The 20,223-nt window shown below is 40.7% G+C and overlaps 1 protein-coding gene and 1 pseudogene across 6 annotated transcripts in view; one reads left to right on the top strand and one right to left on the bottom strand.

The window, feature by feature from the left end:
- Positions 1-20,223, bottom strand: part of TPST1 (tyrosylprotein sulfotransferase 1) — a 130,059-nt gene that overhangs the window by 11,739 nt on the left and 98,097 nt on the right. The gene's annotated exons all lie outside the window — the stretch shown is intronic.
- Positions 1,497-9,896, top strand: LOC308359371 (annotated as a pseudogene). Its single transcript has 3 exons — positions 1,497-1,605; positions 2,297-2,492; positions 9,430-9,896. The product of its transcript is annotated as an uncharacterized misc_RNA (transcript).

Genomic DNA, 20,223 nt, shown 5'->3' with positions numbered 1-20,223 from the left:
CTTTTCAGTATATAAAATTAGGTTACTTTATTTTATTTTAAATATTTTATTTATTTTTAACTCAGAGAGAGAGAGCGTGTGCAAAAGCAGGGGGAGTGGCAGGCAGAAGGAGAAGCAGGTTCCCTGCTGAGCAAGGAGCCAGATGTGGGACTTGGTCCCAGGACCGTAGGATCATGACCTGAGCCAAAGGCAGCCGCTTAACCTGCTGAGCCACCCAGGCATCCTTAAAATTATGTTTTAATACAAGCAATAATAAGGAAATAACTTTAAAAAATAACACCATTTACAACAACATCGAAAACCCCCCACCAGATACCTAAGAATAAATCTAATACAAGATGTATAAGATCTTTACACAGAAAACTATAAAACATTATTGAGAGAAATTAAAGACCAAATAAATAGAGAGACCACTTATAGGGGTTAGAAGATTCAATATAGTAAGGATGTTCATTCTCCTCAACAAAGGAATTCCAATCAAAATTCTAGCATACTTTTTTTTTTAAAGATTTTATTTATTTATTTGACAGAGATCACAAGTAGGCAGAGAAGCAGGCAGATAGAGAGGGGGAAGCAGGCTCCCCACTGAGCAGAGAGCCCGATGCAGGGCTCGATCCCAGGACCCCGGGATCATCACCTGAGCCTAAGGCAGAGGCTTTAACCCACTCAGCCTCCCAGGTGCCCCAATTCTAGCACACTTTTTTGGGCAGGGGGGCAGGGGTAATTTTAAGCTGACTGCAAAAGTTATAAGGAAATGCACAGGGCCAAGAATAATCAAAGTGATCTTAAAAAGAACAAAGTGGGGGGACTTACTCTACTAGATATTAAGACGTATTGTTATACAGCTATAATAAGCCAATTATATAGCTTCATACATATACACACATATAGTTATAATTCTTATAATATAGTTTAATATATATTATTACATATATAAAGAAAATAATTAAATTAGACTGAAGACAGAAAGGCTTTGGTACAGTTATGGACAAACACGTCAATGAAACAGAATGAAGAACCTAGAAACAGACCCTTGTATACAGATCCTTGGTTAATGATAAAGATGGCACTGCAAGCAATGCAATTAGAATGAATAAATAAATAAATGTGGTATATAATGATACTGAATAGCAGTTAAGAAAAATGAACTACTGCTATGATAATAACATAGATGAATCCCAACACATAATGAGGAGGGGGATAAAAGCCAGGCCCCTAAAAATGACATCTATGTCTCCATTTAAAATACTTCAAAGTTTGGGGCGCCTGGGTGGCTCAGTGGGTTAAAGCCTCTGCCTTCGGCTCAGGTCATGATCCCAGGGTCCTGGGATCGAGCCCCACATCGGGCTCTCTGCTCAGCAGACAGCCTGCTTCCTCCTCTCTCTGCCTGCTTCTCTGCCTACTTGTGAGCTCTGTCTGTCAAATAAATAAATAAAAAAAAATCTAAAATAAAATAAAATACTTCAAAGTTTATAAAATGGCAAAACAACTTCATGATGTTAGAAATCAGGATACTGTTTACTCTGGGGAGGAGGGAGGTGGTAGTGATTGGGAAGGAGATGAAAGAGGCTTCCAGAGTGCTGGAAATTTTCAGTCTTTATATAGGTACCAATTGTGAAGGTGTACTTTTTTTTTTTAAAGGATTTTTATTTATTTATTTATTTACTTACTTACTTACTTACTTACTTGTCAGAGAGAGGACAAGCACAAGCAGAGGGAGCAGCAGGCTTCCCGCTGAGCAAGGAGCCTGGCAAGGGACTCAATCCCAGGACACTGGGATAATGACCTGAGCTGAAGGCAGACACCGAACCAACTGAGCCACCCAGACGTCCCAGGTTGTATCATTTATAGAGCTATGATTTGTGTAATTTTTCTGTAAGTTATACTTCAAGAACAAAATTGAACAAATTAAGCCAGTAACTTAATGCTAAAAATTTACTGCTAACACACACACACACACACACACTCTTTAAATACCAGGATGTTTGTTTCAACACTGCAAAAGCAAAAAAGCTGGGAGCTATTTGTGCCAATCAAAAGTAAAGAAGGTCTCCATTAGCCAAAGTTCGCTAATTGCTGAACTTGAGAAAGTATGGTGAGAAACTACAGATGGTTACTGGGAAGACAGTCACTGAGTAGTCTCTCTGAGCAAAAATAAAGCTTCTGAATGGTGAATCCTAAAGCCCACAGACCTAAGGGATTCTTCCTTGGTTATAAGATGACTGATGAACTTCTAAAAGCAGCATTCCCTCGGAAACGCAGAGAATGAATGTACTTTTTGCCTCTTTCTCTGCAGCTTCGGAAACCTGCTCCATCCCTTACCGTCTCACAGACGCCTACATTCAAACAGAGATGTCGGACTTTTGGATACAGGCCCGGCTTCAGAGACGCATCACAGCGGAAGCTAAGGGGGTGCAGGGTGACAACACCGCATCCGCCAGGGCTGTTTCCAAGGCTACTAGCATCTCTTTCAGATCCTTGAATAATCCCAGGTCATGGGGGCGGCGGGGTGCGGGGGAGGGTCTGGTCTAGCTGCTCCCTGAAGAATCTGCATGTAAGAATCCTCTCTGTTCTGCCCTATCCCCACAGCCCCAAATTGTTCCAGCTTCCTGCACAGTGCTCCTCGCACCCCCAGTTTACTGAGCTATAACTGACATACAACGTCGTATTACTTTCTGATTAGCTTTCTGATGTAGGAAGTATCTAAGCCCCTGGAGTTGTGTTTCATGTTAATTCTGACTTCCCCTGTGCCTGTCTGCAAGTGGACGCTAGAACCAGTGCAGGGACCAAGCCAAGTGGATGTTTTTCTTGTTCCTCTTTGTGTTTTTTTTCCCCTACCAGATTCTCAGGTGTGTCTCCTTCTCCCTCTACTCACGGGTCCCAACCCCCACCTTCCAAGCCCCTGGGGCATACACTACTCAGGCTTAGTTAGGGTCCTGTGTCCTGGCTGCATCACTGAACAGAACAAGGCTCATTTGTCCTAGTCCCTCTTCCAGTTAGCGGGTTAGGTCCCCACGCAACTTTTCTTATATTCCTCATATCTTCGGACTCCAAAAACTGGCTCTCCTCTCCTTTAGCTAGGCTCTTCTACCAGAATTCAAGCAGAAGGTTCAGTGACAGCCCAGAGGGTTACACAGCACTTCGCTGGCAGAGTGAGGCTTAGAAAGCCCCACCCAGCACTGTTAAGACCAAATCTTACAGTTAAATCTTCCCTTTCCTCAGTTCACTAGCAAGGCACGACAGAAAAGACGAGTGGGAACATGAAATGTTGTAAGAGTCTTCCAGGAAGCAACAGTTCCAGAGAGATAAGGCTTCTATGAAGGGGGGAAACACCCCAAATTACATGTCACAAATTTCATAAAAACAAACCAAAAAGGGGTCAGGATAAGACATCAGATAAAAGGGCTCAATCAAAAAATAAGTGGAAAGCTACCTCCCTTCATTATCCTTTAGGGAACAAATGATTCAAAAGAGAGAAACTATGGCACTGACAAGAAGAACACTTTCTACTGACAAAGCAATTCGTAGTTAGCGCAGGAAACCCAGCACTACGTTGCTTGTAAAAATTCCAGGGATGGAATTTCCTTTGGTTAAATGAACAGTAATTTTGGACATGCTATTCTCTGGTACTAATGGACTGAGGACTGTGCTTGACAGCAATGAGCCAGGCACTCAGAATCCAAACATTCCTACAGATCCCTCTCACCTCAAGCCCTAAAGGCATGATGAGGAGGAAGAAGTAGGCTTCTGACATGGAGGGCGCACTGGGAAATAAAAGTAATGAGAACGGCAGTTAAGAGTACTGCCTCAGGTTCGGGTTAAGCGTGTGCTCCCTATTTATTACCTCACTGAATCCCACAGTCTCTGCAGGGAGGGGTTATTCGTTCTTATTTTACAAATGAAGCAACTAAGTCACAGAGAATTAAGTAGTTTGTCCAGTGTAGGGAAATGGGAAGCAAAGAGGTACCACGTTTGAACTTGCATTCTAAAAGGATCACCCTAACTGCTCTGTTGTAGAGGGCCTAGGGCAGCAGTATGGAGGTTACAGCAGTAATCCAGCCAAGAGAGGATGACAAGGAGGTGGTGAGAAGTGGTAAATATGTCGGTCTTTATTTTTCTGTATTATACAGATCAGATGTGGGGTGTGAGAGAGCAGAAGTCAAGGATAATTCCAAGGTTTTTGGCCTAAGCAACTACTAGTGGAAATACGGAGTTGCCATTAACTGAATTAGGAAATGTTCTGGCTCTAGCGTATTTTCAGGGGGAAGAGCAATAGCTTAGTTTTGGGTATATCAAGCTTGAGATGTTTACTGCACGATAAATGAAAATGTCAAGTCACCAACTGGATATACAAGCCTAGAGTTCATAGAAGCCTGGGTTGGGATATATATATTTGAAAATCATCAATTTACAGATGGTATTTAAAGCCTTGATACCTGAAAAGATAACCCAGGGGCTCGGGGTAGAGAAACAACAGCAGAGGACTTAAGACTGAGATATGGGGGCATTCTGGCATTAAGAGGTCAGGGAGAAGAGGAAGAAACAGCAAAGACTGAAAAGAAGCTACCAGTAACACAGAAGGAAAACTTAAAAAGTGGTGTCCTTAAAACCAAGTGAAGGAAACCTATGGAGAAGGAAGTAATCAATTATACCAAAAAGAGGCTGGGAGCTAAGACGGTAATTGACCACTCGATATAGCAACGTGAAGGTCACCGTCAATTTGACAAGAGCAAATTAAGTAGAATGGTAGCTGTAAAATTCTGTATGGAGTGGATGTAAAATAGAAAATGGACAGGAACTGGAGACAAGGGAGTACAGAAAACGTCAGTTCTGATGTAAAAGGAAACAAAGAAATGAACGGCAGAGGCTGGACAACTAGAATCAAGAAGCATGGGGCTGTGTGTGCACGTTAAGACAGAAGATCTAAGGGTATATCTGTTTGTTGACAGGAAAGATCCTGTTGGAGAGCAAAATCCGATGATGCAGGAGACGTGGGGAGATGGAACTGGGTGCCCAGGGGAAGGAAACGCCTTCAGATAGGAGCATGGATGTTGACTTCTGTTACCCACTTTCTATTATGAGGGGCACCTGGGTGGCTCAGTGGGTTAAAGCCTCTGCCTTCGGCTCGGGCCGTGATCTCAGGGTCCTGGGATCAAGCCCCGCATCAGGCTCTCTACTCAGCAGGGAGCCTGCTTCCCTTCCTCTCTCTCTGCCTGCCTCTCTGCCTACTGTGATCTCTGTCAGATAAATTAAAAAAATCTTAAAAAAAAAAAAAGATATGTGTGTGTGTGCACATACAGAGGTTAAAAGATTAGTCTCACAACCCCTGGTTTTGAGTTCAAATTTCACTGTAAACTCAAATCTAATTTATTCTTCCTTCTTTCTGTAAACCCACTATAAACTCTATAATATAATCCATCTATCTTTTTTTCTTTTTTTCCTTTCTCCTTCCAATTCTAGACAAATGAACAAAACTGGATTAATCATAACCCTTAGTTCATGACAAACTTTCATCATTGGTCTATACTTGGCCTGCTATTTATCCTGTATTCAATGTTTTTAATAATGTAATAAGCATCCCTCTTGAGAAATTATGACTTGGTATTTTAACATTCAGAGAAAACAGAACTCCAGCCAGATATGATAATACAGGAAAGAATCTAGATTTTGAAATTTACATGCTTAATCCCACTGGGCTCTTGTGGCTCATTAGAAACTTATTATCTCTGAAACACAAATATGAAACAGTTGATAACATGTATGTTTACATATTCTCATTTGTCTTAAAATATTTTGGCAGCTTTGCAAATCTCAGATTGGGTTCTTGGAGAGCTCCATGGTATTGTCTGCCTAGAAGCAACTAGGCAAATGTTATTTTCTATATCAAGAAGAAAATTAAGGGGCGCCTGGGTGGCTCAGTCATTAAGCGTCTGCCTTTGGCTCAGGTCCTGATTCCAGGGTCCTGGGATCGAGCCCCGCAACCGGCTCCTTGCACAGCAGGAAGTCTGCTTCTCCCTCTCCAACTCCCCCTGGTTGTGTTCCCACTCTTGATGTGTCTCTCTCTGTCAAATAAATAAATAAAATCTTTAGGGGCACCTGGGTGGCTCAGTGGGTTAAGCCTCTGCCTTTGACTTGGGTCATGGTCTCAGGATCCTGGGATTGAGCCCCGCACTGGGCTCTCTGCTCAGCGGGGAACCTGCTCCCCACACCCCGCCCCCGCCTCTGCCTGTCTCTCTGCCTACTTGTGATCTTTCTCTCTGTCAAATAAATAAATAAAATCTTAAAAAAAAATTAATCAGCTCAGAAGCATGACCATCCACTCCAACAATGTTTTTAAGAAAACAACATGTTTCAGTGTATTGATTTTTAACTGAAGTTTGAAAAGATGGGTTGGAATGTGAATTGAATTAGGAAAGTGTAATAACTGAAATAGGAACTTATTTCTATTATATAAAGCAGTTTAACATAGCAAACTTAGCCTTAAGACTTTGACTTCCAGGGGTGCCTGGGTGGCTCAGCTGGTTAAGCATCCGCCTTCAGCTCAGGTCAAAATCTCAGGGTCCTGGGACTGAGTCCCAGGTTGGGCTTCCTGCTCAGTGGGGAGTCTGCGTCTCCTTCTCGCTCTCCCTCTGTATATTCTCCCTCCCTCTCTCTCTCTCATAAATAAATTAGTTAAATCTTTAAAAAGACTTTGATTTCCTGGGGAATAAGTTAAGCTTGCAGAATGATTAAGAAATCATAATATTTGACTACAGGACACTTATCAGGCAAAAATGCAAAGTCGTTTCTCTTCAAAGGTACGAAACTGAGTTTTCAGAACACTGAAAGATAGTTAATACATACCAGTACCATCAATACGGTGCCCTCATGGCATCCTAAATGACCTACTTTTATGGCAGTTATCACATGGAATTACAGCTAATTACAAATGTATCTTCACCATATTTCTTAAGGAGAGAGATCATCTATACACACACTGATCATCTATACACACACACACACACACAGAGGAACAAATGGACAGTTGGGTGAAAAAGGAATAAATAAATGAGATCCTTTCATAGTGGTCTCCATTTTTACAGATGAAGGACTGCGAATAGTTTCTGAGGCCAACTTACAGTACAGATTGAATGCAGAGAGGCAGAAAAAACAACTCTAATGGGATCTTCCTGATTTGAACCTGTTGAACCATCATGGCTACATATGATATTACTTTATAGAATACTGTCATTCATTCTATTCAATCCTACTCTTGGAAATAAAAGAACTTAAGAATTTAAAAATTTTTTAAAAGAATTTAAAATTATTATTTGCTAAAAACATTAGACAGCTTAATTAAAGCAGCATTCTCTTTTGCTTAACTGCACTTTGAAATGTTCATAAAGGAACGAATTTGTGACAGGTAGCAAAGGAAAAAAATGGTAGAAAATCTAAGAAATTCTCTCTGGGGGTGCCTGGGTGGCTCAGTGGGTTAAGCCTCCTCCTTCAGCTCAGGTCATGATCTCAGGGTCCTGGGATCGAGCCCCACGTCGGGCTCTCTGCTCAGCAGGAAGCCTGTTTCCCGCCCCGCCACCTGCCTGCCTCTCTGCCTCCTTGTGATCTTTCTCTGTATCAAATAAATAAATAAAATCTTAAAAAGAAAAAAAAAAAAAGAAATTCTCCCTGGCCCCAATATTAGCAAGGCTTCAATATGAGAAAGAAAGTACATTTTCCAAGACTTCTAATCACAGTATTATTATTTCTTGTCTGGAAGACCAATCTAGAAAAATCAAATTACAGATATAAGTGCTTTGCTTCATTTTCCTTTTTAAAAATGGTAATGATGAAAAATGAAAACTAAGCCAGGACAATCATATTCCCTGTAGAGAAGAAGTCCTACAAAGAATGAGGGAGATTAAGAATAAAGCAGTATGTCACGCCTACACTGTTAAGAAGTTAAGCTAGATTTAAGAACTAAAATCAGTATTGAGGCAGAAGGATAATGTTCAAAGTTTCCTTAAAGCTGAAAGTAAAATCTGTTTTAATTAAACAAGAGATTGATAACTGCTGAGTTCAGCAAAAAGGAGACAAAACCTTGTGTGTGTGCATGTGCACATTTTTCCCCTGACACATCTCCGTTTAGTGGCATTTTATACTCTTTTTGGGTGCCCAGGATTTGAATCCCTTTCCCACATTTGGGAAATGCCTCACCTCATGGGTCTTGTGGGAGATAAATCTTGTCTCTATATAAAAACTGAAACTAACAAACACTTGTCCCTGCTTCATTATCTCCTTCAGTATAATTTTTTTAAAGTAGGCTCTATGCCCAACGTGGGGCTTGAACCCATGACCCCTGAGATCAAATGTCACATGCTGCACTAAGCAAGCAAGGCGCCCCATTAAAAATATTTTTTAAGAGGTGATTACTTCATTAATTAAAAAATTCATGGCTATATGCTGGTCAAATTTTCCTTTGGTGTGGATTCCTTTTGATTTATTACTGATTTCTGAAAGAGAGGAGTTATTCATGTGTCAAATATGTACAAGAGGTTCATATTAGGGAAGCCCGGGGGCACGTTCCAGCTTGGTGGGAATTCTCTTTGTGACGCAGGTTATAAATGAAAACTGGGTTTTTTACCTTCATTTCTCAACAACTAACCACGATCCATGAGTCACCGCTGACTCTCCGTCAACCTGCCTCACAACAGGCAGCGCTGTACGAAAACGGCCAACGGCCTGTGTTCAGCCTCCGCCCCCCCTGCCGCATGAGATCTCACGCCAAGTCCCATCTGAGGAGTCCTGGCGCTTGGCTGTGTCCTGTTCTCGTTATAGACAAGAGACAGTTGGTTTTCCCTCGGAGCGTGCCAGTTCTGTGGAAACCCGTGTTCTCGCCCGACGTGTCCATGCTGGGCGTCCCCTCACCTTTACTTGACCTTCACTGCATTTGCTGATCACCCTCAGTGGCCTCCCTCAGTGGGTCCGTCCCATTTCTGTTTGCTCTTCATTACATCTGCTGCTCTCTCTCCACATCTTCTCGTCTGGGGCTGCAGATTTCTCCAAGTGTCAATGTCCCCACTTCTTACTATGGTCATTGTTTTTAGATGACTGCAAGATGAGGAAAAACTGGCTCTCTTTTCAGCATTTAAAAACTGAACTCCTGGGGCGCCTGGGTGGCTCAGTGGGTTAAAGCCTCTGCCTTTGGCTCAGGTCATGGTCCCAGGGTGCTGGGATCGAGCCCCGTGTCGGGTTCTCTCTCCCCCACGTAGGGGGAGCCTGCTTCCCCCCTTTCTCTCTCTGCCTACTTGTGATCTCTGTCAAATAAATAAATAAAATCTTAAAAAACAAAAACAAAAACTGAACTCCTCACCTTGAGGAAGATGTGGCGGCAGCTACAGCAGAGCTCTGGACACCCTACTCCTGCTCCCCACTCCCCTCTGTCTGCTCTCCCAGAACAAGTCGGTCAGGAAGCTGTACCACAGCCACGGCTTTTAAAGACACAGGAAGGTACCCATGGAACCAGAGGTGACAATTCCCAGAATTAGAATTACTCTAACCAGTTGCAATGTAAAATCTCTGGGAGAGATATGGGCCAACTAGATCAGAAGAATCTCAAAGTGAAAGGACCAGTTCGGATGCCCACCAAGACTCTGAGAATCAGTACAAGAAAAACTCCTTGTGAGGAAGGTTCTAAGATTTGGGATTTTTTTAGGTGAGAATCCACAAGTGACACCGATTTGCACGATCCTTCTGGGACTATGAGGCAGATTACTTCCATCAGTATTAAGCCAGGAGTTGAGTTTGAAGTCACCATTGCTCATGCTTACATCAACCTTTTTAGTCAATTATCAGTTCTTTAAAAAAACCTGAAATCCAGAGATCTTCCCCCCTCCCCAATTTTAAGTAGACTTCAATTAAAGTGTAACATATTAAGGAAAATGCGCAAATTATGGCTGAATAGTTTTTTTTTTAAGATTTTATTTATTTATTTGACAGACACAGATCACAAGTAGGCGGAGAGTCAGTCAGAGAGAGAGGAGGAAGCAGGTTCCCCACGGAACAGAGAGCCTGATGTGGGGCTCGATCCCAGGACCCTGAGATCGTGACCTGAGCCGAAGGCAGAGGCTTAACACACTGAGCCACCCAGGCGCCCCAACATAGCTATAACTCTGCCAATAGAAAAGCAACCACTTTCTGCAAGGTAGGAGGTGTGGAGAAGTGAATCTGAGGCGATATATGGGAAGAGAGACTGTGGGGGGAGGGAGTCTCCATCAGCCGGCTACCAGCAAGTGATAAAGCAGCATAGCACAAAATCAGAACATTCAGAAGTCTCCTCCACTGAGGGACGTCACTTAGGTGGCTAAGCATGGGTAGAACCGTAGTGGACAGGGAGTGCCTGAGTGCAGCAGAGCTCCCACGCATCAGAGTGGGGAAACTGACCGCAAAGAGTGAGCCCAGGAGCGGGATCTCAGCTCAGGGCTGCCATAAACTGGGAACTGCAGCACAGTCAGGGGACTGCCCTCTGAGCAGGGGCCCGACACCCGGCAGTACCAGCACGACCCCCTTTCTTCCCCCGGAGGAGCAGCACGGAGTGTGCCACAGGGGTCTGTAGGGTTTACAGGCTCAAAATGGGGCCATGCACCTGAGACAGAAATGCTCGGTCACAGGTCGGGTGAGCACGGAGCGCAGCCGGAGACCAGGGAGATAGGAGCGACGGACTGCTTTTCTCTGAGGGTGCGCTGAGGAGTGGGGGCCAGAGCTTTCAGCATGGGGCCAGAGATCGGGAGGCCGCCATTTTCACTCTCATCCTCTAAAATGGCACAGAAAGCCTTCAGGGAACAAAAGCCATAGAGTAAACAGGAGATGACTTAGCCTGACCCCTGGCAAGGGTGGTGTTAATTCCACCAGGGGCAAAGACACTTGAGAATCAATGCAGTAGGCCCCTCCCCCAGAAAATCAGCAAGAACATCCAGTCAAGACCAAGTTTATTAATCAATGAAACTGCAAAACCCCAGCGCTAGGGAAATATAACACATAGAATTCATGACTTTCCCCCCATGATTCCTTAGTTTGTCAGCTTTAACTTTTTAAAAATATTTTTTCTTTTTTCAATCAATACCTTATTTTGTCAACTCTTTTTGTTTTTAATTTTAAAGGAGTTTATTTATTTATTTATTTGAGAGGGAAAGCAATCATAGAGGGAGAGGTAGAACCAGACTTGCTGCTGAGCAGAGAGCCTGATGTGGGGCTCAAACCCAGGATGCTGAGATCATGACCTAAGCCAAAGGCAGACGCTTAACTGAGCAACCCAAGTGCCCCTAGCAACTTCTTTTTAAAACCTTTTTTAATTTTGGGGCGCCTGGGTGGCTCAGCAGGTTAAAGCCTCTGTCTTCGGCTCAGGTCATGATCCCAGGGTCCTGGGATCGAGCCCCGCGTCGGGCTCTCTGTTCAGCAGGGAGTCTGCTTTCCCCTCTCTCTCTCTGCCTACCTTTCCCCCTACTTGTGATCTCTGTCAAATGAATTTAAAAAAAAATCTTAAAATCTTTTTTAATTTTAATTTTTACAATTACATTCTGACTCTTCACTGCATTTAATCTTATTTTTGTATATATGTAAATTTTTCTTTCTTTACAATTTTGGGCTGCAGTTTCTTCTAACAGACCAAAATATACCCAAAATCTTGTGTATGGCTCTGTTTTATTCACCTGTCTGATTATATTCTTTTTTTGTTGTTGATTTTTTTCTTCTTCCTATTATTTTTTTGTTTTGTTAATGTCTTCTTAAATTTTCATCTTTACAGTTACATTCCATCCTTTCAATGTCTTTAATTTTATTTTTGTATTTATAAGTTTTTCTTTCTTTACAATTTTGAGATGGAGTTTCCTGTAATAAACTGACAAAAATACACTCAGGAGAGTGTATTGCTCTGTCTTGTTCATCTATTTATAATCCTTCCTTTTTTGTTGGTGCTGTTTTTTTCTCCTTTCTTTTTCCTTGTCTTTTAATTCCCTTTTTTACATTTACATTCTAGCCTTCCATTGTATTTTAGTTTTGTACGTATATGTCTTTTGTTCTTCATAATTTTTTCTAAAAGAAAGACCCAAATACACACAGAACCCAGTGTATCGTTCCATTCTGCTCACCTGTTTGATTATATTCTCTTTTCTTACCCCCCACCCCCCGGTTTCGGGTTTTTTCTCATTTGTTTAGTATATATTTTTGTGGGGTTGTTGTTGCCATTTTACTATTTTGTTCTCTCATTCATGTATCCTCTGGATAGAATGACAAGATGAAAGAACCCACCTCAAGGGACGCCTGGGTGGGTCAGTGGGTTAAAACCTCTGCCTTTGGCTCAGGTCATGGTCCCAGGGTCCTGGGATCGAGCCCCGCATCGGGCTCTCTGCTTGGCGGGGAGCCTGCTTCCTCTTCTCTCTCTGCCTGCCTCTCTGCCTGTCAAATTTAAAAAAAAAAAAAAAAAAAAAAGGAACCCATCTCAAAAAAAAAAAAAAAAAAAAAAAGAGAGAGAGAACAAGAGGCAGTACTGACTGCCAGAGACCTAATCAGTATGGATGTTAGTAAGATATTGGAAACTAGAGTTCAGAATAATGATTTTAAAGATACTAGCTAGGTTTGAAAAAAGCATAGAAGACACTAGAGAATCCCCTTCTGGAGAAATAAAAGAAAAGAACTAAAATCTAACCAAGTCAAATCAAAAAGGCTATTAATGAGATGGAATTAAAAATGGAGGCTCCACCTGATAGGATAAATGAGGCAGAAGTAAGAATTAGTGATAAAAAGGCCAAATGTTGGAGAATAAAAAACTGAGAAAAAGAGATAAACAACTAGTGGATCATGAGGGGAGAATTCGAGAGATAAGTGATACCATGAAGTGAAACAATGTTAGAATAACTGGGATCCCAGAAGAAGAAGAGAGAGGGGCAGAAGGTACACTGGAGCAAATTATAGTGGAGAACTTCCCTAATCTGGTGAAGGAAACAGGCACAAAATCCAGGAGGCCCAGAGAATTCCCCTCAAAACTTAATAAAAATAGGTCAACACCCCAACATATAAATTTAGTGAAATTTACAAATATCAGAGACAAAGAGAAAATCCTGAAAGCAGCTTGGGACAATAGGTTTGAAACCTGCAAAGGCAGAAACATTAGATAGGCAGCAGACCTATCCAGATCTGACCTAGCAGGCCAGAAAGGAAGGGCATGATATATTCAAGGTAGTAAATAAGAAGAATATGTAGCTAAAACTATTATATCCAGCCAGGCTGTCATTGAAAAATAGAAGGAGAGAGAAAAAGCTTCCAGGACAAACAGAAACTAAAAAAGAGTTTGTGATCACCAAACCAGCCCTACAAGAAATACTGAAAGTGGTCCTCTATGTAAAGAGAAAGCCCAAAAGTAACATAGACCAGGAAGGAACAGACACAATATACTGTAACAGTCACAGGCAAAACAGGATACTAAATTCATATATTTCAATAGTTACTCTGAATGTAAATGGGCTAAATGCCCCAAGACACAGGATATCAGACTGGGTAAAAAAGCAAGACCCATCATTACACTGTCTGCAATAGGCTCATTTTAGATCCAAAGACACCTCCAGATTTAAAATGAGGGGGTAGAAAACCATTTATCATAGTAATGGCCTTAAAAAGAAAGCTGGGGTGGCAATCCTTGTATCAGACAAATTAGATTTTAAATCAAACACTGTGAAAAGAGACGAGGAAGGACACTATATCATACTTAAAGGTTCTATCCAACAAGAAGATCTAACAGTTGTAAATATTTATGCACCTAACATGGGAGCAGCCAATTATATAAGCCAATTAATAACAAAGAAACACATCAATAATAATACAGTAATAGTAGGGACTTTAACACTCCCCTCACTGAAATGGACGGATCATCTAAACAAAAGATCAACAAGGAAATAAGGGCTTTAAATAATGCATAGGACCAAATAAACTCACAGATATATTCTTAACATTCCATCCTAAAGCAACAGAATACACATTCTTCTCTAGTGCACATGGAACATTCTCCAGTATAGATCACATCCTGGGTCACAAATCAGATCTCAACCGGTACCAAAAGACAGGGATCATTCCCTGCATATTTTCAGACCACAATACTTTGAAACTAGAACTCAGTCAAGAGGAAAGTTGGAAAGAACTCAAATACATGGAGGCTAAATAGTATCCTACTAAAGAATGAATGGCTCAACCAGGAAATTAAAGAATAATTTAAGAAAATTCATGGAAACAAATGAAAACGAAAACACAACTGTTCAAAATCTTTGGGATGCAGCAAAGGCAGTCCTGAGAGAAAGTACATAGCAGTACAAGCCTTTCTCAAGAAACAAGAAAGGTTTCAAGTACACAACCTAACCCTATACCTAAAGGAGCTGGAGAAAGAACAGCAAATAAAGCCTAAACCCAGCAGGAGAAAATAAAGATCAGAGTAGAAATCAATGAAATAGGAACCAAAAGAACAGGAACAGACCAATAAAACTAGGAGCTGGTTTTTTTTAAGGATTAATAAGATTGATAAACCCCTGGTCAGACTCATCAAGAAGAAAAGAGAAAGGACCCAAATCAATAAAATCATGAATGAAAGAGGACAGATCACAACCAATACTGAAGAACTACAAACAATTATAAGAACACGTTGTGAGCAACTATATGCCAACAAATTAGACAATCTGGAAGAAATGGATGCTTTCCTAGGGACATATAAACTACCCAAACTGAAACAGAAAGAAATAGAAAACCTGAACAGACCCATAACCAGCAAGGAAATCGAAGCATTTAGAATTCTCCCCAAAATACTAGCCAACAGAATCCAACAGTAAATTAAAAGGATTATTCACCACGACGAAGTAAGATTTATTCCTGGGATGCAAGGGTGGTTCAACATCTGCAAATCAATCAATATGATATACTACATAAATAAAACAAAGGACAAGAATCATATGATACTCTCAATAAATGCAGAAAAAGCATTTGACAAAGTACAGCTTCTTTTCTTGATTAAAACTCTTCAGTGTGTAGGGATAGAGGGAACATACCTCAATATCATAAAAGCCATTTATGAAAAACCCACAGCGGATATAATTCTCAATGGGGAAAAGCTAAGAGCTTTTCCCTTAAGGTTAGGAATAGGGCAGGGACATCCACTATCACCACTGCTGTTCACCATAGTACTAGAAGTCCTAGCCCAGCAATCAGAAAACAAAAAGAAATAAAAGGTATCTGAATTGGCAAAGAAGAAGTCAAATTTGCACTCTGCAGATGACAAGATACTCTATGTGGAAAACCCAAAAGACTCCACTCCAAAACTGCTAGAAGTGGAAGAAAGAGTTATCAAGGAATCAATCCCATTTATAATTGCACCCAAAACTGTAAGATACCTAAGAATAAATCTAACCAAAGAGGCAAAGAATCTGTACTCAGCAAACTATAGAATACTCATGAAAGAAATTGAGGAAGACACAAAGAAATGACAAAACACTCCATGCTCACGGATTGGAAGACCAAACACTGTTCTATTGCTATCTAGAGCAATCTATATATTCAAAGCAATCCCTATCAAAATACCATCAACTTTTTTTTTTCCCACAGAAATGGAACAAATAATCCTAAAATTTATATGGAAGCAGAGAAGATCCCGAATAGCCAAAGGAATGTTGAAAAACAAAATCAATGCTGGTGGCATCACAAGTCCAGATGTCAAGCCATATTACAAAGCTGTCATCATCAAGACAGTATGGTACAGGCACTAAACAGACATGTAGATCAATGGAACAGAATACAGAACTCAGAAATAGACACTCAACTGTATGGTCAACTAATCTTCAACAAAGCAGGAAAGAATATCCAATGGAAAAAGTCAGTGTCTTCAACAAATGTTGTTGGGAAAATTGGACATGAAAAGAATGAAACCAGATCACTTCCTACACCACACACAAAAATAGGCTTAAAATGGATGAAAGACCTCAATGTGAGACAGGAGTCCATCAAAATTCTAGAGAACACAGGCAGAAACCTCTTTGACCTCACCTGCAGCAATTTCTGGCTAGACACATCTCCAAAGGCAAGGGAAACAAAAGCAAAAATAAACTATTCATTCATCAAGACTTGACTTCATCAAGATAAAAAGCTTTTTGCACAGCAAAGGAAACAGTCTACAAAACCAAAAGACAACCAACGGAATGGGAGAAGATATTTGCAAATGTCTTATCAGATAAAGGGCTAGTATCCAAGATCTATAAAGAACTTATCAAACTCAGGGTGCCTGGGTGGCTCAGTTGTTAAGCATCTGCCTTTGGCTCAGGTCATGATCCCAGAGTCTAGGGATTGAGCTCCACATTGGACTACTTGCTCAGCAGGAATAACAAAGACAATTTGGTGCAGAATTTTGTGACATTGATAATTCTCCCATAGAATGGAGAGAGTAGTAGGGTTGCACAAACCAGCATCTCGTGACTATCATAATAAGGATTATTGTGAGCAAAAATCATCAATGGATGCTAGACCTAAGGTGTAAAGTCTAATAAAAAGCAAAATATTTGCACATTCTTTCTCTAAAAAGATTTCATTTACTGGGATACCTGCGGTGGCTCAGTCGGTTAAACATCTGCCTTTGGTTCAGATCACAGTCCCAGGACCCCCGGAAGAAGCCCCACATCAGGCTCACTGCTCAGCAGGGAGCCTGCTCTTCCCTCTGCCTCTCCCCCTGCTTGTGCTCTCTGTCTAATAAATAAATAAAATCTTTTTTAAAAATTGTTTATTTATTTATTTAGAGCTCATGCAAGTGGGTGAGGGGCAGAGGGAGAGAGAATATTAAGCAGACTCCATGCTGAGTGCGGAGCCAGATGCAGTGCTCGATCCCAGGACCCTGAGATCATGACCTGAGTGGAAATCAAGACTCAGATGCTTAACTGACCGAGCCACGCAATCACCCTGATATCTACACAACCTTAAAGTACAAAGTTGCTTTAAATGAAAAGGAGAAAAAAAATAAATATAGAGTGGAGACACTGGAAAAACACCTTTACAAACAAAAAAATTAACGTCACCAAGGAGGAACAGATGGATATCATGACCCTCCAGATGCGATTCCTTAAGAAAGAAACAATACCATATACCTAGTATCCTGCTGGGAATGCACCAGCTGATTTAACCGTAAGGAAACATCAAACACACACACAATGAGGAGCACTGTATAAAATAACTTGCCTGAATTCTTCAAAAATGTCAATGTCACGAAAGATAGACAACATATGAGGAAATGTTCCAGATTAAAGGAAACTGGGGCACCTGGGTGGCTTAGTCGCTAAGTTCGGCTCAGGTCATGATCCTAGGGTCCGGAGATCAAGCCACACATTGGGCTCCCTGCTCAGCGGGGAGTTTGCTTCTCCCACCCTCACTCTCTCTGCTTGTGCTCCCTCTCTTGCTGTCTCTCTCTCTGTCAAATAAATAAATAAAATCTTAAAAAAAATTAACATGAAACTAAATATGATACGTAATCTAAGACTGAACCTACACTGGCGGGGCGGGGGTGGGGAATCAAGAAAGTAGATTATTGAGTCAACTGACGACACTGAAATACACACTATAAATTAGATAAAAGCATTGTGTCAATGTGAATTTTTCTGAATTTGATAAACTATACTGACATTATATAAGATACTAATTTCATTTTTAAGAAATATTAAAAGCAAAGGGGCATGATGTATACAACCAATTCTCAAAGTATAAATGAGTAAGTAACATAATACAACATAGTGTGTATATGTGTGTTAGTGTAAAATGAGAGAACGGTTAAGACAAAAGTAAACCTGTTAAATATATTTTATACACATACAGAGAGAAAGAGAGAGAAAGGGAAAACGGGCAGGGAGAGTTGGTGAAGGACATACTTATGGCCAAAACTTAAAGATTAGTGAATCTGAGAAAGGATACACAGGAGTCCTCTGTGTTACTCTTGCAGCTTTTCTCTAGGTTTTAAAGTATTTCAAATGAAAACGTGCTAAGGATATTGCTCCATGATGATTCTTTGTTTCACTTGAAAATGTGATGAAAGACAGAGGTTCTATTTCCGGGAAAATCAATTTGTATCAACACACATAAGTCTGTATTATTTCAGGGAATTCCAAGACACCATAAAGCACATACTGGTTAAGAACCACTACTCCGTGCTCTGTTTTCGTCTTTTTCTTTGAACAGTATTGTAAAAGACAATTTGTAAAAGTTAATTGTAAAAGATATTGTATTGTAAAAGAGAACTGTGCCAGTATTGTAAAAGATAATTCTGCCCAGCATAATTTTCACTTTTTTGTAGGTAAGCCATTGTTTCCTGTTTCATTGTATGTAGGTCCCCCCCACCCTCGGATCTTTGAAATTTTTAAAATATCACCAAAATACAGTACAGTTTTTTTCATATGTTCTTTAGAAAATAGTAAGCCCTTTTTATACTTCAGGTATTTTCAGCCTTAGAAACTTTCCTACAATGACAAATTCGATTAATGCTTCTGTTTTATTTCTTCTGATTTTTCCTTTAGAGATTTCTATTATTCATTGGTTAATTTCTAATTTTCTTTCTTTCATATGTATACTTTCCTTTCACCTATTGTTTTCATCTCTGTCCTTTCGCTGTGCATTCTAGAAGGGCACTCCAAGTGTGCTCTCTGTGTCATCCGTGTGATTTTTGTAGCATCCATTCTGCCCTTTATCACATGGTCCTTATACTCTAGCCATGTTGTTTTCCTGGAGCTGTGACTTCAGTGGATACAGAAAGACACAGTGACTATAGAAAGAGGGGAGACTGATAGGGTTAGGATTTTTAGCAGACTAGCTAATAACTCTAACTTCTTGATTTTCTAGTTAGGGCAGCCCTTCCAATCTGGAGTTGGAAACAGATAGTAAAGGTGAGTCCAAGCTTTATTATGCCTTCTTTGAGGCCACTGGTAAACTTGGGTTTAAGGGAACATGGATGTGGTCCTCAATGTAATCGATGATTAACTTATTATAAAATTTCTCCATTCTTCAGCATAAAGCTTTTTCATATCTTTGTTTTACAGTGATGTTTCTCTTTATTCAAGTATCTTTATGGAATTTTTTAAAAAAGATTTTATTTATCTTGAGAGAGAGAGAGAGAAAGTGTGCGTGCAAGTGTTGGGGAGGGACAGAGGGAAACAGAATCTCAAGCAGATTCCACACTGAGCGCAGAGCCTGTGGCAGGGGTCGATCCCAGGACCCAGAGATCAAGACCTGTATTCTGGTTTATTATATTCCCATTATAGACATGGATTTTCTAAGAGCTGAGTATTATTGTTTAGTATATCATTTCTGAATGTTTAGAATAGGTCTTAATTGACATAAAGAGAATTAATTTCTTTCTTTAGAACTCCAAGGGAAAGTGTAAATAGCTACCCAACCAAACCTTTTTTTTTTTTTAATTTATTTATTTGACAGACAGAGATCACAAGTAGGCAGAGAGGCAGGCAGAGAGAGAGGAGGAAGCAGGCCCTGCACTGAGCAGAGAGCCCCATGCGGGGCTCGATCCCAGGACCCTGGGTTCAATGACCTGAGCGAAAGGCAGAGGCTTTACCCACTGAGCCACCCAGGTGCCCCCCAACCAAACCTCTTAACTTCAAATGTTCTCTCTTCCTCAAAAGATGGTTTCACTAATGAAAGCAGAAAGAGAAAGATGAGAGGAACTATGGAAAGTGCTTCTTTTAAGAGACTGGATTCCCCATAGGCCTTCACATAGGATCCCAGCTGAAGACAACTGTTGTTAAAGAAGATAATTTAAATGTATTAAATCAGGAATGACACAAGTAAGGAATGTGTGGCTTTTACACATAACAAAGGGGCTCCGCTGACATTTGATCTGGGCAAGTAAAAGATAAAGAAGAAGACTCACTTTACACAGCAAATAGGAATGCACGAAATTCATTACCGCCAAGAGGATTTCTGGCAGAAAACACAAGTTATTGGGACATATTTGTGAATGACTGTGCCAAAATGGTGACAGAGAAGATGAAACAAAGATTTGACTTTGATTTGACTGTTTCCTTGGGATTGTCTCGGGTTTTGAGAATGACCTAGTGGACAAACTCCTGAGTATTGAAAGCCAGTTTTTATGCTTTTAGAACACAGTGGAAAATTCTGTCATCTTATCGTTACCTTATTATTATTTCTACCTTATTATTTCTATGTCATGTTTTTTCT

The sequence above is a fragment of the Martes martes genome (genome assembly GCF_963455335.1).
Source record: "Martes martes genome assembly, chromosome: 18".
Taxonomy (NCBI): domain Eukaryota; kingdom Metazoa; phylum Chordata; class Mammalia; order Carnivora; family Mustelidae; genus Martes; species Martes martes.
This window is presented reverse-complemented; position numbering and strand designations above follow the sequence as displayed.